Below are 14,487 nucleotides of genomic sequence, written 5' to 3'. Positions count from 1 at the left end.
ACCAATTGCGCCGATTGCATTAGAGATGAAGGTGTCCTTGCAGTGTATGCAGCTGGCAGCCATCCTGATTTCTCTTTGAGGCAGGAGCCGCAGGACACTGCAGATGATTGAACAATTTAGAGTGCACTACATTTTCTTCACACAACTGGAAGCTGAATAGGAAGGATCATTAGTTGGGTCTATGCCTTTGTCATAAACAAACGATATAAGGCAATTATCGGTAATATCAACTGAAACAGAAGGTACTAGTGCAAGTCCCTATCAGGTTAATGAGGAAGTTAAATGAAGCACCCTGATCAAAAACTATCCTGAATTCAGGTTCCGAGAGGCATATGCGTGGGACTTGCCCTAAAGTGTACAATTCCTTGCTCTGAATGTCGTTGGAAGGTTATGAGGTTGACAGTAAGTCTAGCAGTACCGGCAGGCAAAATACACATCACATAACTGCAGTTACTCTACTCCAAATTATTGAAAAGGCATTTGGGAGTCAAAAGGTCTCCTTCAAAAGACCAATAAGGGAATAAAATTATAATCCACCGTCTGGCAGAACAAACTTCAGGGCGAAGATTTCTGAATGGCAAAGGTCACAGCTTGAACACGCTTAAACAGAATAGGTTAATGTCTCCATAAAAATAGGACAGACAGGACTGCAGCATGAGATCGCTAAACATGAGCATGTTAATTACAATTTTCTTTTCACAAGACCTTATCTAAAGAATTAGTTGCTTCTCTTATTCGTCCCTTCCAAATATATTCATCAATTCCCATACCGGCCTCCTTGAACAGGCGCCGGAATGTGGTGACTAGGGGCTTTTCACAGTAACTTCATTGAAGCCTACTTGTGACAATAAGCGATTATTATTAGCGTTGTCCATTGGAGTGGAATAAAGAAAGGGGAGGGATTCTCTGAAGCCACCAGCTAGCGATGGCCCAGTGAATTGGGAGGAAGGCAAAAAACAGGTTTCAGGGCGGGTGTCAAACACATTGCGCGTGTCTCCTGGCCAACCCCGCCAGCCCCGATGAGTCTTGGCAGGAATATGCAAGTGCCCGATCAACCTTAATTTTAATATCATTATCGGGCAGGATGCCCGATCCACCTGTTTCCTGGGATGCTCCAGTAAACCCCAACCCCCAGCAGGAGTCCCACTGGCATGAATCCGTGCAGGTCCTGAGAAATAGGGACCTGGTGGCTCTGAGGGGCTCGAGGGGGGGGGGTTGAGTGGCTTGTGCAGAGATGGAGGGGCTGAAGTTGGGGGACTTTCCTTGCATGGGGGTCTTCCCATCTGCAGCCTTTGAACCCTCAAAACTGTCAGTCAGCATGTCAAAATGAGAGATCTCTGAGAAGTGAGTGAAAATCTGCCCATCTATAGCCCTAAACCCTTTAATCTGACTCCCAGCATGCCACGTTCAAAGATCTGTGAGATATTCACCTTAATGTGTTTTTTTCACAGTCAATTTCATTGTCCTTTAATTTATTAAAGCCTCTCTGCAAGCTTAGAAGCCTAAAAGCTTTGAACTGAATTGTTTCCATTCAATTTCACAGACCATTGTCTTTTAAAAGCCTCTTGATTGACAGGTCCTGGCAGTTTCAAAAGAAGGGTTTGCATTGCTTATTTATATAGCTGTACATGGATCCATTGGCCGGGATTCTCCGGGACTCCGCACCGAAATCGCGCACGGCGCAGGGGTGCAGAATGGAGCGCCAGACCCGTGGTCAAGTCCGATGGCGGGACGCAAACCTCTGGCGACCTGAGAATCACTGCCAGCCGCGCATGCGCGTCAACGCGGCGCCGGTCGGGGGCTGTTGAAAGAGGCCCCCGCGGCGATTCTCCCAGTGAGACAGAGAAGACACAGCCAGTGTGAGGCACAGCGAAGAGTGAGTTTGGGAATTTGAAGCTAGGTGGGAATTCGAAGCTGGATTGGGAGGAGGTGCTTTTTATCCTTGGTAAGTGACTGGTCAAGTAGTTTGTCTATTTATCTATTTATTTTTTCTTTCGTTTTTTGGAATTGTAGTTGTATAAGTTAACCTAAGGTTTAAGACTGGCAGGAGATCCCAGACCCGTGTCATGCTCCTCGTGTGCTCCTTCACGTGCAAGAGGTGTGTCCAGTTGCAACTCCTGTTCGACCGCATGATGGATCTGGAGCTGCAGATGGACTCACTTTGGAGCATCCGCGATGCTGAGGACGTTGTGGATAGCACGTTTAGCGAGTTGGTCACACTGCAGATGAAAGTTACTGAGGGAGATAGAAAATGGGTGACCAAAAGACAGAGCAAGAGTAGGAAGGCAGTGCAGGTGTCCCCTGTGGTCATCTCCCTGCAAAACAGATATACCGCTTTGGATACTGTTGAGGGAGATGGCTCACCAGGGGAAAGCAGAGGCAGCCAGGTTCATGGCACCGTGGCTGGCTCTGCTGCGCAGGAGGGCAGAAAGAAGAATGGCAGGGCTATCGTGATAGGGGACTCAATTGTAAGGGGAATAGACAGGCGGTTCTGCGGGCGCAATCGAGACTCCAGGATGGTATGTTGCCTCCCTGGTGCAAGGGTCAAGGATGTCTTGGAGCAGCTGTAGGACATTTTTGGGGGGGGGGGGTGAACAGCCAGCTGTCATGGTGCACATAGGCATCAATGATATAGGTAAAAAACAGGATGAGGACCTACAAGCTGAATTCAAGGAGTTAGGAGTTAAACTAAAAAGTAGGACCTCAAAGGTAGTAATCACAGGATTGCTACCAGGGCCACAAGCTAGTCAGAGTAGGAATTTCAGGTTAGATAGGATGAATGCGTGGCTTGAGAGACGGCGCAAGAGGGAGGGATTCTAATTCCTGGGGCATTGGAACCGGTTCTAGGGGAGGTGGGACCAGTACAAACCGGACGGTCTGCACCTGGACAGGACTGGAACCGATGTCCTGGGGGTTGTTTGCTAGAGCTGTTGGGGAGGGTTTAAACTAATGTGGCAGGGGGATGGGATCCGATGTAGGAAATCGGAGGGAAGTAAAACGGGGCCAGAAACAAAAAGCAGTAAGGGGAGAAATGTAAGGCATAGAAGCCATAGTCAAAAATCAAAAAGGGCCACAGTACAGGGTACAATGACTGAGGAGAGTGAGAAAAGGGAGGTGACCAATGCAGGATTGAGGGTATTGTACCTTAATGCGCGCAGTATACGGAACAAGGTAAATGAGCTTATTGCGTACAGTGAAATTGGCCGGTACGATGTTGTGGGCATCACAGAGACTGGCTGCAAGGGGATCAGGGTTGGGATCTAAATATCCAAGGATATGTGTCCAATCAAAAGGACAGGCAGATGGGCAAAGGGGGCGGGGTTGCATTGTTAGTAAGGAATGAAGTTAAATCGATAGCAAGGAGCGATATAGGATCAGAAGGCATAGACTCTCTGTGGGTCGAGTTGAGGAAGCGCAAAGGTAAAAAGACCCTGATGGGAGTTATGTACAGGCCTCCTGGCAGTAGTCAGGATGTGGGGCAGAAAACAAATCAGGAGATAGAAAAGGCATGTAAAAAAGGCAATATTACAATAATCATGGGGAACTTCAACATGCAGATGGACTGGGAAAATCAGGTTGGTAGTGGATCCCAAGAAATGGAATTTGTGGAATGTCTAAGAGATGGTTTTTTGGAGTAGCTTGTGACAGAGCCTACTAGGGAGCAGGCAATTCTGGATTTGTTGATGTGTAATGAGGCAGACTTGATTAGGGAACTGAAGGTGAGCAGTGACCACAATATGATAGAATTTACCCTGCAGTTTGAGAGCGAGAAGCTGCAATCAGATGTAATGTTATTACAATTAACTATAAAGACATGAGGGAGGAGCTGGCCAGAGTTGATTGGAGAAGGAGCTAGCAGGGAAGACAGTGGAACAGCAATGGCAGGAGTTTTGGGGGTTATTAGGGAGGCACAACAGAAATTCATCCCAAGGAGGAGGAAACATGCTAAGGGGAGGAAAGGTATCCATGGCCGACGAGGGATGTCAAGGACAGCAGAAAGGCTAAAGAGAAAGCATACAATGTGGCGAGGATTAGTGGGAAACCAGAGGATTGGGAAGCCTTTAAAAGTGAGCAGAGGACAACTAAAAAAGCAATAAGGGGAGAGAAGATGAAGTACGAGTGCAAGCTAGCTAGTAATATAAAGGAAGATAGGAAGAGATTTTTTTCAATATATAAAAGGTAAGAGAGAGGCAAAATAGACATTGGACCACTAGAAAATGTGGCTGGAGAAGTAATAATAGGAAACAAAGAAATGGCAGACAAACTGAATGGTTACTTTGCATCAGTGGAAGATACCAGTGGGATGCCCGAGCTCCAGGAGAACCAGGGGACAGAGGTGCGTGCAGTGACCATTACTAAGGAGAAGGTTCTGGGGAAACTGAAAGGTCTGAAGGTGGATAAGTCGCCTGGACCGGATGGACTACACCCCAGGGTCCGAAAAGAGATAGCTGAGGAAATTGTGGAGGCATTAGTGATGATCTTTCAGGAATCACTGGAGGCAGGAAGTGTCCCAGAGGACTGGGAGCTGGCTAATGTAACACCGCTGTTTCAGAAGGGAGGAGAGGCAGAAGATGGGAAATTATAGGCCGGTTGGGCTCACTTCGGTCATTGGTAAGATTTTAGAGTCTGTGATCGCGAAGCACTTGGAAGTGCATGGTAAAATAGGACTGAGTCAGCACAGCTTTGTCAAAGAGAGGTCGTGTCTGACAAATCTGTTGGAGTTCTTTGAGGACGTAACAAGCAAGTTAGACAAAGGAGAACCAGTGGACGTGATTTATTTAGATTTCCAGAAGGTCTTTGACAAGGTGCCGCATAGGAGACTGTTAAATAAGTTAAGAACTCATTGTGTTCAGGGTAAGATCCTGGCATGGCTAGAGGATTAGCTGATTGGCAGAAGGCAGAGTGGGGATAAAGGGGTCTTTTTCAGGATGGCAGCCGGTGACTAGTGGTATGCCTCAGGGGCCTGTGCTGTGACCACAATTTTTTACAATATACATTAATGATCTGGAAGAAGGTACTGAAGGCATTGTTGCAAAGTTTGCAGATGATACATAGATCTGTAGAGGGACAGGTAGTATTGAGGAAGCAAGGGGGCTGCAGAAGGACTTGGACAAGCTAGGAGAGTGGGCAATGAAGTGGCAAATGAAATACAATGTGGAAAAGTGTGAGGAGGAAAAGTGCACTTTGGAAGGAGGAATCTAGGCATAGACTATTTTCTAAATGGGGAGATGCTTCGGAAAGCAGAAGCACAAAGGGACTTGGGAGTTCTTGTTCACAATTCTCTTAAGGTTAATGTGCAGGTTCAGTCAGCAGTTAAGAAGGCAAATGCAATGGTAGCATTCATGTCAAGAGGGCTAGAATACAAGATCAGGGATGTACTTCTGAGGCTATATAAGACTCTGGTCAAACCCCATTTGGAGTGTTGTGAGCAGTTTTGGGCCCCATATCTAAGGAAGGATGTGCTGGCCTTGGAAAGGGTCCAGAGGAGGTTCACAAGAATGATCCCTGGAATGAAGAACTTGTCGTATGAGGAACGTTTGAGGACTCTGGGTCTGTATTCCGAGTTTAGAAGGATGAGAGGGGATCCTATTGAAACATACAAGATATTGCAAGGCCTGGATAGAGTGGACGTGGAGAGGATGTTTCCACTTGTAGGAAAAACCAGAACCAGAGGACACCATCTCAGATTAAAGGGACGATCCTTTAAAACAGAGATGAGGAGGAATTTCTCCAGCCGGAGGGTAGTGAATCTGTGGAACTCTTTGCCGCAGAAGGCTGTGGAGGACAATTCAATGAGTGTCTTTAAGACAGAGATAGGTTCTTGATTAATAAGGGGATCAGGGGTTATGGGGAGAAGGCAGGAGAATGGAGATGGGAAAATATCACCCATGATTGAATGGCGGAGCAGACTCGATGGGCCGAGTGGCCTAATTCTGCTCCTATATCTTATGGTCTTATGATTCTCCGCGGCCGACCGGCTGAGTTCCCGCCAGCATGGTTCAAGTATGGTTTCACCCAGCGGCTGCGGTGGTCGTCCTGGTGGGGGGCAGGGGGATCAGTCTCCAGGGAGACCTCCACGATGGCCAGGCCCGCACTCGTGGGGCCTCTGATCAGAGGGCGTGCGAGATCTGGGGGGCACCTATCTTATTCCATGCTGGCCCGCTGTGTGGCTCTGCCATGTTGCGCGGGGCCGTCGCCGCAGGAGCCGCCACGCGCATGCGCGGACCCGCAGCCAGAATTGCAGGGCCCCATATCGGCAGCAGGAGCTGCGCGGTGCACACCGAGGCCCTGCTATCCCTCGGAGTGATTCGCGCCCGTTTTCTGCCGGGCGTGGGGACATAGCCCCATGATCGGAAAATCCTCAAGTGCTTCCTCTTTTGAGAAGCTGCTTTTCTTTTCTTTTTTTTTGAATTTAGAGTGCCCAATTCATATTTTCTAATTAAGGAGCAATTTAGTGCGGCCAATCCACCTACCCTGCACATCTTTGGGTTGTGGGGGCGAAACCCACGCAAACACGGGGAGAATGTGCAAACTCCACACGGACAGTGACCCAGAGCCGGGATCGAACCTGGGACCTCGACGCCATGAGGCAGCAGGGTAACCACTGCACCACCGTGCTGTCTAGAAGCTGCTTTTCGAACCATATTTTTTTAAAGAGGCTGTCTCTTTGCTCTGAACAGCTTCCTAGAAAGAGGAGACCTGGGGACAACTCTCAGGCAGAGAAACATAAAGGCAGACTGTAAAAGCTTCTTTCAGTATGTGAAAAGGAAAAGATTAGCAAGGATAAATGTGTGTTCATTACAGACAGAGGCAGGAGAATTTATAATGGAGAATAGGGAAATGGTAGAGAATCTAAAGAATTACTTTGTGCGGATTCTCCAGTCACTGATGCCGAAATCGCGTTTGGCGATTGGCCGGAGAATACCCATTTGCGCTAAAATCAGCAGTTGCGCCGCTTTTGTGATACTCCGCCCCCTCTACGACAGCGTACTCGAAGAGTATGCCACACGCAGTCGGGACGGCCTCAGGACGGCACCTGAGGCCCTCCCCAATGCTCCGACCCCGATGGGCCGAGTTCCCGACGGCGTGGAACACTTCTCCATTTTTTTGTGAACCCGGCGTTGCGGCTGCAGGCTGAGTCCAGCGCCGCCACAGTCGGGGGGGGGGGGGAGGTGTGGAGCTGTTTTGCGGGCAAAGGGGGGCTTTGGCGGGGCTGGGGGCACTGGTGCAGGGTGTTCCAGGGGTGGCGAGGCTGATTACATGGGGGGCAGTTTTTGGCAGGCCAGTTCCGCGCGCGGCCGGCGCCATTTTGCGCTTCTCCGGCCGTATCCGCAGGTAAAGCCAGGGACTTTACGCTGCGTGTCTGCTAACCACCCATCAGACGGAGGATCGGTGCAGCTTTTGCGCCATTTCTTCGGGAGTAAAACACCACTGTTCCCACGCTGTATGCCACACGCTGTATGCCACACTCCCAGCATTTAGTCTTCAATTCGGAGAATCCAGCCCTTTGTGTCTGTCTTCACAGAAGCTTCTAAAGGTTCAATTTAAAGGATTATGTCATGGCAGGAAATCTCCAGGCCTTGGTTTGCTCCTCTTCCTGCATGTGGCAGGCCGGGAACATTTCCAGTGCCTGGGACCAGCATATTTGCAGGAAGTGTCTCCAGCTGCAGCTCCTGGAAGCCTAGGTTTCGGAGCTGGAGTGGCGACTGGGGATACTGTGGAGCATCCGCGAAGCTGAGAATATCGTGGATAGCACGTATAGAGAAGTGCAGGCTCAGACTCCGCAGGCAGGAAGGGAATGGGTGACCACCAGGCAGAACAAGAGAGCAAGACTGGCAGTGCAGGAACCTCCTGTGGCCATTCCCCTGCAAAACTAATATACCACTTTGGAAACTGTTCATGGGCATGACATCTCAGGAGAAAGCAGCAGCAGCCAAATTCGTTGCACCACAGTTGGTTCTGCTGCAGTGGGGAGGAATAAAAAGTGTGAGAATGTAATAGTTATCGGGGATTCAATTGTAAGGGGAATAGATGAGCGTTTCTGAGGCCGCAAACGAGACTCCAGGATGGTATGTTGCCTCCCTGGTGCTAGGTTCAAGGATGTCTCAGAACGGGTACAGGACATTCTGGAGGGGGAGGGTGAAGTGGTCGTGGTACACATCGGTACAAACGACATAGGTCAAAAAAGGGATGAGGTCCTAAAAGCAGAATATAGGGAGTTAGGAAGAAAGGTGAGAAGTTAGGGGCGAAATTACCCGGCAGGGGGTCGGAGAATCTCGCCCCAGATCTCTGAGGTAGTGATCTTAGGATTACTACGGGTGCCACGTGCTAGTCAGAGTAGAAATGACAGGATATATCAAATAAATACGTAGCTGAAGAGATGGTGTGAGGGCCAGGGTTTCAGATTCCTGGAGCATAGAGCCCTGTTCTGCGGGAGGTGGGACTAGTACAAACTGTACGGGTTACACCTGGGCAGGACCGGGACTGATGTCCTAGAGGATGTATTTGCTATAGTGGTTGGGAGGGTTTAAACTAATATGGCAGGGGTATGGGAACTTATGCAAGGAGTCAGCGGAGGAGGAAATAAGACAAAAACAAAAGGCAGAAAGGGGAATAAGAAAAGTGATAGGCAGATAAACCAAAAGGCAAATTCAAACAGGGCCACAGTGAAAAATATTGGGAGTGGGGCTAGTAATATTGAAAAGACAAGCTTCAAGGCTTTGTGCCTTAACGCGCGGAACATTTGCAATGAAGTGGATGAACTAATGCACAAATAGACGTGAACGGTATGATATAGAGGGAATTATGCTGACGTGGCTACACGGTTACCAGGGATGGGAACTGAAGGTCCAGGGGTACTCGGTATTTAGGAAAGACAGACAAACAGGAAAAGGCGGTGGGGTTGCATTGCTGGTTAAGAGGGAAATTAACACAATAGTGAGGGAAGATGGGCTGGATTCTCCGACTTGAAGACTAAGTGCTGATGCTGGTGTGGGAACAGTGGCATTTTACACCCTAAAAGAGGCACAAAAGCTGCACCGATCCTCCGTCTGGTGGGGGGCTAGCAGGCACGCAGCGTAAAGCCCCCCACATTACCTGCGGATACGGCCGCTCCAGCCAGCGCCAAAGGGACTGCATGAGTTTGCGCATGCACGGTACAACCGTCATGAACTCATGCATGTGCGGATCCGCCGGTGTGATTCAGCACATGCGCAGACCGGCCATCATATTTTGCCGCATGCGCAGGGGGTTCTCTTCTCCGCGCCGGCCATGGCAGGGTCCTACAGGAGCCGGTGCGGATGGAAGAAGTGCCCCCACGGAACAGGCCCGCCCGCAGATCGGTAGGCCTTGATTGCGGGTCAGGCCACCGTGGGGGCCCCCCCCATGGGGTTAGATCCGCCCGCACCCCCCGATGTCCGCCCACGCCGACTTACATGCCAGGTCCCGTTGTGTGGGACCATGCGTAACCCACGCCGGCGGGACTGGCCAGAAACGGACGGCTGCTCAGCCTATCGGGGCCCAGAGAATCTCCGGGGGGGGCCACTGCCCCCAACCGGCGTGGCGTGAGTCCCGCCCCTGGCTGAAAAATGGCGCCGGAGAATACGGCAGCCGACGGCGGGGCCGGATTCACGCCGCCCCCCCGGGGATTCTCTGTCCCGGCGGGGGGTCGAATAATCCCACCCAATATGTTTAGGAGCCAACTAGAGAACAGGCCATCCTAGATTTGGTACTGTGGAACAAGAATGGAGTCATTAGCAATCTCATTGTGCCCCTTGGGAATGAACGACTATAATTTGATAGCGCTTTTCATAAAAATGGAGAGTGAAGTAGTGTATTCTCAGACTAGGGTCCTCAATCTTAACAAAGGAAATTGCGATAAATTGAGGTGTGAGTTGGCTATGATCGATTGGGGAATGTTGCTTAAAGGGATGACAGTGGATCGCCAATAGCAAACATTGAAAAAGCGCATGGAGGAACTGCAACAATTTTTTATTCCTGTCTGGCACACAAGTAAATTGGCAAAGGTGGTCAATCCATGTCCTACAAGGGAAATTAGGGAGAGTATTCGATCCAAGGAAGTAGCAGATAAATTGGCCACGAAAAACAACAGGTCTGAGGATTGGGAGCTGTTTAGAATTCGGCGCCACAGCCAGCGCGTGTTCGCACATGCGCGTGGGTTCCCGTCTCCGCGCCGGCCCCCCGGGCAATATGGCGGAGCCCTAGAGGGGCCCGGCACGGAGGAACATAGGCCCCCCACGGAACTGGCCCGATCGCCGGCCAGGCCACCGTAGAGGCCCTCCCTGGGGTCGGATACCCCCCCCCCCCACCAGGACGGCCCCTGCAGGCAGAACTCCGAGGTCCCGCCGAGTGGGACCATACATAATCCACACCGGCGGGACTCACCGGGTATTCGGCCCGTCGAGGCCCGGAGATCCCGTGGGCGCCCAAGAATCGGCGCCGGAGAATCAGTGGGCCGGCGTTGGGGCAGCATGCCGTGATTCTCAGAGAATTCCGGCCCATATCTCGAATCTTGCAGGTAACACCAAGTTTGGTGAGAGAGTGAGCTGTGAGGAGGATGCAGAGATCTTCCAGTGTGATTTGGACAAGTTGGGTGTGTGGGCAAAAGAATGGCAGATGCAGTAGAATTTGGAAATGTGAGGTTTTCCAAGTCGGTAGCAAAAATAAGAAAGCAGACTATTATCTGAATGACCTTAAATTAGGAGAGGGAATCATGCAATGAGACCTGGGTGTCTTTATACACCAGTCACTGAAGGTAAGCATGCAGGTGTAGAAGGCGGTAAAGAAGGCAAATGGTATTCTGGCATTCATTACGAGAGGATTTGAGTACAGGGGCAGGGATGTCTTGCTGAGGTTATACAGGGCCTTGGTGAGGCCATACCTGGAATATTGTGTGCAGTTTTGGTCTCCTTACCTGAGGATGGATGTTCTAGCTATAGAGGGTGTGCAGCGAAGGTTTACCAACCTGGGACGGCAGGACTGATGTACAAGGAGAGATTGAATCAGTTAGGATTGTATTCACTGGAGTTCAGAAGAATGAAGGGGGATCTCATAGAAACCTATAAAATTCTAACAGGACTGGACAGGGTAGATGCAGAAAGTATGTTCCCAATGGTGGATGTGTCCAGAACCAGGGGGCACAGTCTGAGGATATGGGGTAAACCAGTTAGAACAGAGTTGAGGAGAAAATTCTTCACCCAGAGAGTGGTGAGCCTGTGGAATTTGTTACCACAGGAAGTAGTTGAGTCAAAAACATTGTATAGTCAAGAAGCAGTTAGATAAGGTGAAAGGGATCAAAGGACATGGGGGAAAGTGGGATTAGGCTATTGAGTTGGATGATCAGCCATGATCATAATGAATGGCGGAGCAGCCTTGAAGGGCCGAATGGACTTCTCCTGTTCCTATTTTTTCTAAATTTCTAAGAAGATACAGAAAATCTGCTATTAATACTAGGGAACCAAGGGGCTTGTGAAAATAAGGAACTGATAGAAATTAGTTTTAATAAAGAGTCAATACTAATTAACTGGATTGAAGGTTGATACATGCCCTGGGCCAGATGTGATGTATCCCAGAGTGTTGAAGGAGGTAGTTAGAGAGATAGTGGATGTATTGGTGATTATCTTTCAAAAATCTATAGATTCCAGATAGGTTCCTACAGACTGGAAACTTGGACTTACGAAGGGAAATCATGTTTGATAAATCTGTTTGTGCTTTTTGAGGATAGCTTTTGAATAAAGTGTCTCACAGGAGGATAGTAAATAAAATTGGAGCATATGGGATTAAGCGTAATACAATAGTTTGAGAATTTGTTAACAGGCAATAAAAAAAGAGCAAGAATAAATTGGCCATTCTCTAGATGGCAGGCTGTTACTACTGGGGTACCATAAGGATCAGTGCTTGGGACACGTTTGGTCATAATCAATATAAATGATTTGGATGTGGGAAACAAATATATGGTGGGCTGCATGGTAGCACAGTGGTTAGCACAGTTGCTTCACAGCTCCAGGCTTCCAGGTTCGATTCCTGGCTTGGGTCACTGTCTGTGCGGAGTCTGCACGTTCTACTCGTGTCTGCGTGGGTTTCCTCAGGGTGCTCCGGTTTCCTTCCACATTCAAAGATGTGCAGGTTAGGTCGTTTGGCCAGGCTAAATTGCCCTCAGTGCCCAAAAAAGGTTAGATGGGGTTACGGGGATTGGGTGGAGGTGTAGAGATACGGTGGAGCTGTGGGCCTAGGTAGGATGCTCTTTCCAAGGGCCGGTGCAGCCTCGATGGGCCGAATGGCCTCCTTCTGCACTGTAAAGTTTATGATTCTATAATATTTCTAAATTTGATGATGGCACAAAACTAAGTGGGTGTATGATCTGAGAGGAGGATGCAGGAAGATTTCTTAGACAGGTTAGGTGAATAGGCAAAAACATGGCCGATGGTAGGTAATCTGAACAAGTGTGAAATTATTCACTTTGGTGGAGAAAACTCTAAAGCAGAGTATTTCTTAAATGGTGAGAGATTGGGATGTGTTGAGGTCCAAAGGGATCTAGTGTCCTTGTTCATGAGTCACTAAAGGCTAGCATGCAGGTGCAACAGACAGTTAGGAAGGCAAGTGGTACATTGCCCCTCATTGCAAGGGGAGTTAAGTACAGAAGTCGAGATGTTTTGCTGCAATTGCAATGTATCATTGGTGAGATCGCACCAGGAGTATTGTGTAAGTTTTAGTCTCCTCATCTAAGTAAGATATACTTGCTGTTGAAGTGTTTCCCAAGGCAGAGGCACCTGTATTTTTAAACGCACGCAATTAAATGTTTGCGTGACATCATGGGACTAAACTAACTAACTTGACTACATTCCTTGTAAAGACTGTCTCACACAGACACACACAGAAAAGGTGCATTCAAAGGAAATGCTCCTAATCAGCAGATGCTCTAGTGGGATGCTGACAACAGTACCAGTGTGTAACGAAATTAAGACAAGGGGACCCATGTATTCATGAGACCCCAGGACAGTCGATAATAGCATCTGGAGACCATGAGTAACCCCTGGTTGTCCATGAGATGATCACGCCATTCCCAGCTGCCTCGTAATCAATTTAATTTGTTCGAAAATCAATGTATAATCATTGTGATTAGAGTGCCCAGCTGAGGAGGGCTAACTAACTATTTGTAATTGTATAAATGATCATTTTCTTTGTTCAGGGGAGAGGTATCTGGATTTCCCAGTAGTCTACTCTCCGCCGGTGTAATACAATAAACTGTTTGATGTTTGGAGCAGACCCGAGTGTCGAGAGCTTCTTTTAGATTCATTCCCGCTAACACCTGCCATAGAGAGAGTGCGATGGAGATTCACCAGATTATTCCCTCGGATAGTGAGATTGTTTTATAAGATGAGAGTGAGGAAGCTGGGCCTGCGTTCTTTCGAAGAATGTGGGGTGATCTTATGGAAACGTTGAATTTCTGACAGGCCTTGACACACTGGGAAACACACTGTAGGTGCAGATAGGGGGCGGGATTCTCCTTCCCTCCGGCAGCGGGATTCTCCGTCCCAGCAGCCGCCCAATAGGGTTTCCCATTGTGGGCATCCCCACGCCGTTGGGAAATCCGTGGGTTTGAGTGCGCTGCCGGTGGAACAGAGGGTCCGGATGGAGAATCCAGCCCCGGATGTTTCCCCTGGGCGGAGACTAAAAGTATTGGGCATAATCTCAGGATAATGGGCAGGCCATTTAAGACGGAAACGAGAAGGAATTTCTTCAACCAAAGGGTGATCAATCTTTGGAATTCTCTGTCCAAACAGGATGTGGAAGCTCCATCACTAAGCATGTTCAAGACAGAAATCAATAGATTTCTGGATACTAATGACATCAAAGGATTTGGGGATAGTGCAAGAAATGCCTTTGAGGCAGATGATCAGACAGGATCTAACTGAATGATGGAGCAATTTTGACATGCCAATTGTACACCAGATACTTAGAGTGATAGAGTCATAGATGTTTACAGCATGGAAAAAAAACCTTAATGGGCTGCAGCAACTTACTATGCCCCCTTAGATAGCACCTTCTAAACCCGCAACCCTTTCCCCCGAGAAGGACAAGGGCAACAGATGCATCGGAGAACACCTGGAAACTCCCCTCCAAACCTCACATCATCCTGACACTGTTCCTTCACTGTGGATGTGACTACACCACATGGACTGCAGCTGTTGAAGAAGGCTTATCATCAGCACTTTCTCGAGGGCCATTTGGAATGAGCAATAACTGCTGGCCTAGCCAGTGATGCCCACATTGGAATGATCTGTCTGGACTGTACGCAGAACAATACTTTTCACTGTACCTCGGTACACGTGACAATAAACAATCCAAATCCGAAAGGATTGAGAGCCAGGGGACACCGATTTAAGCTGATTGGCAAATGAACCATCAGCATCATGAGGAAAAGCCTTTTTATACAGAGAGTGTTATGATCTGGAATACACTGACTGG

This window comes from Scyliorhinus torazame, chromosome 1 (genome assembly GCF_047496885.1).
Source record: "Scyliorhinus torazame isolate Kashiwa2021f chromosome 1, sScyTor2.1, whole genome shotgun sequence".
NCBI classification, from domain to species: Eukaryota; Metazoa; Chordata; class Chondrichthyes; order Carcharhiniformes; family Scyliorhinidae; genus Scyliorhinus; species Scyliorhinus torazame.
The sequence above is the reverse complement of the archived record's forward strand: the minus strand, read 5'-3'. Positions refer to the sequence as shown.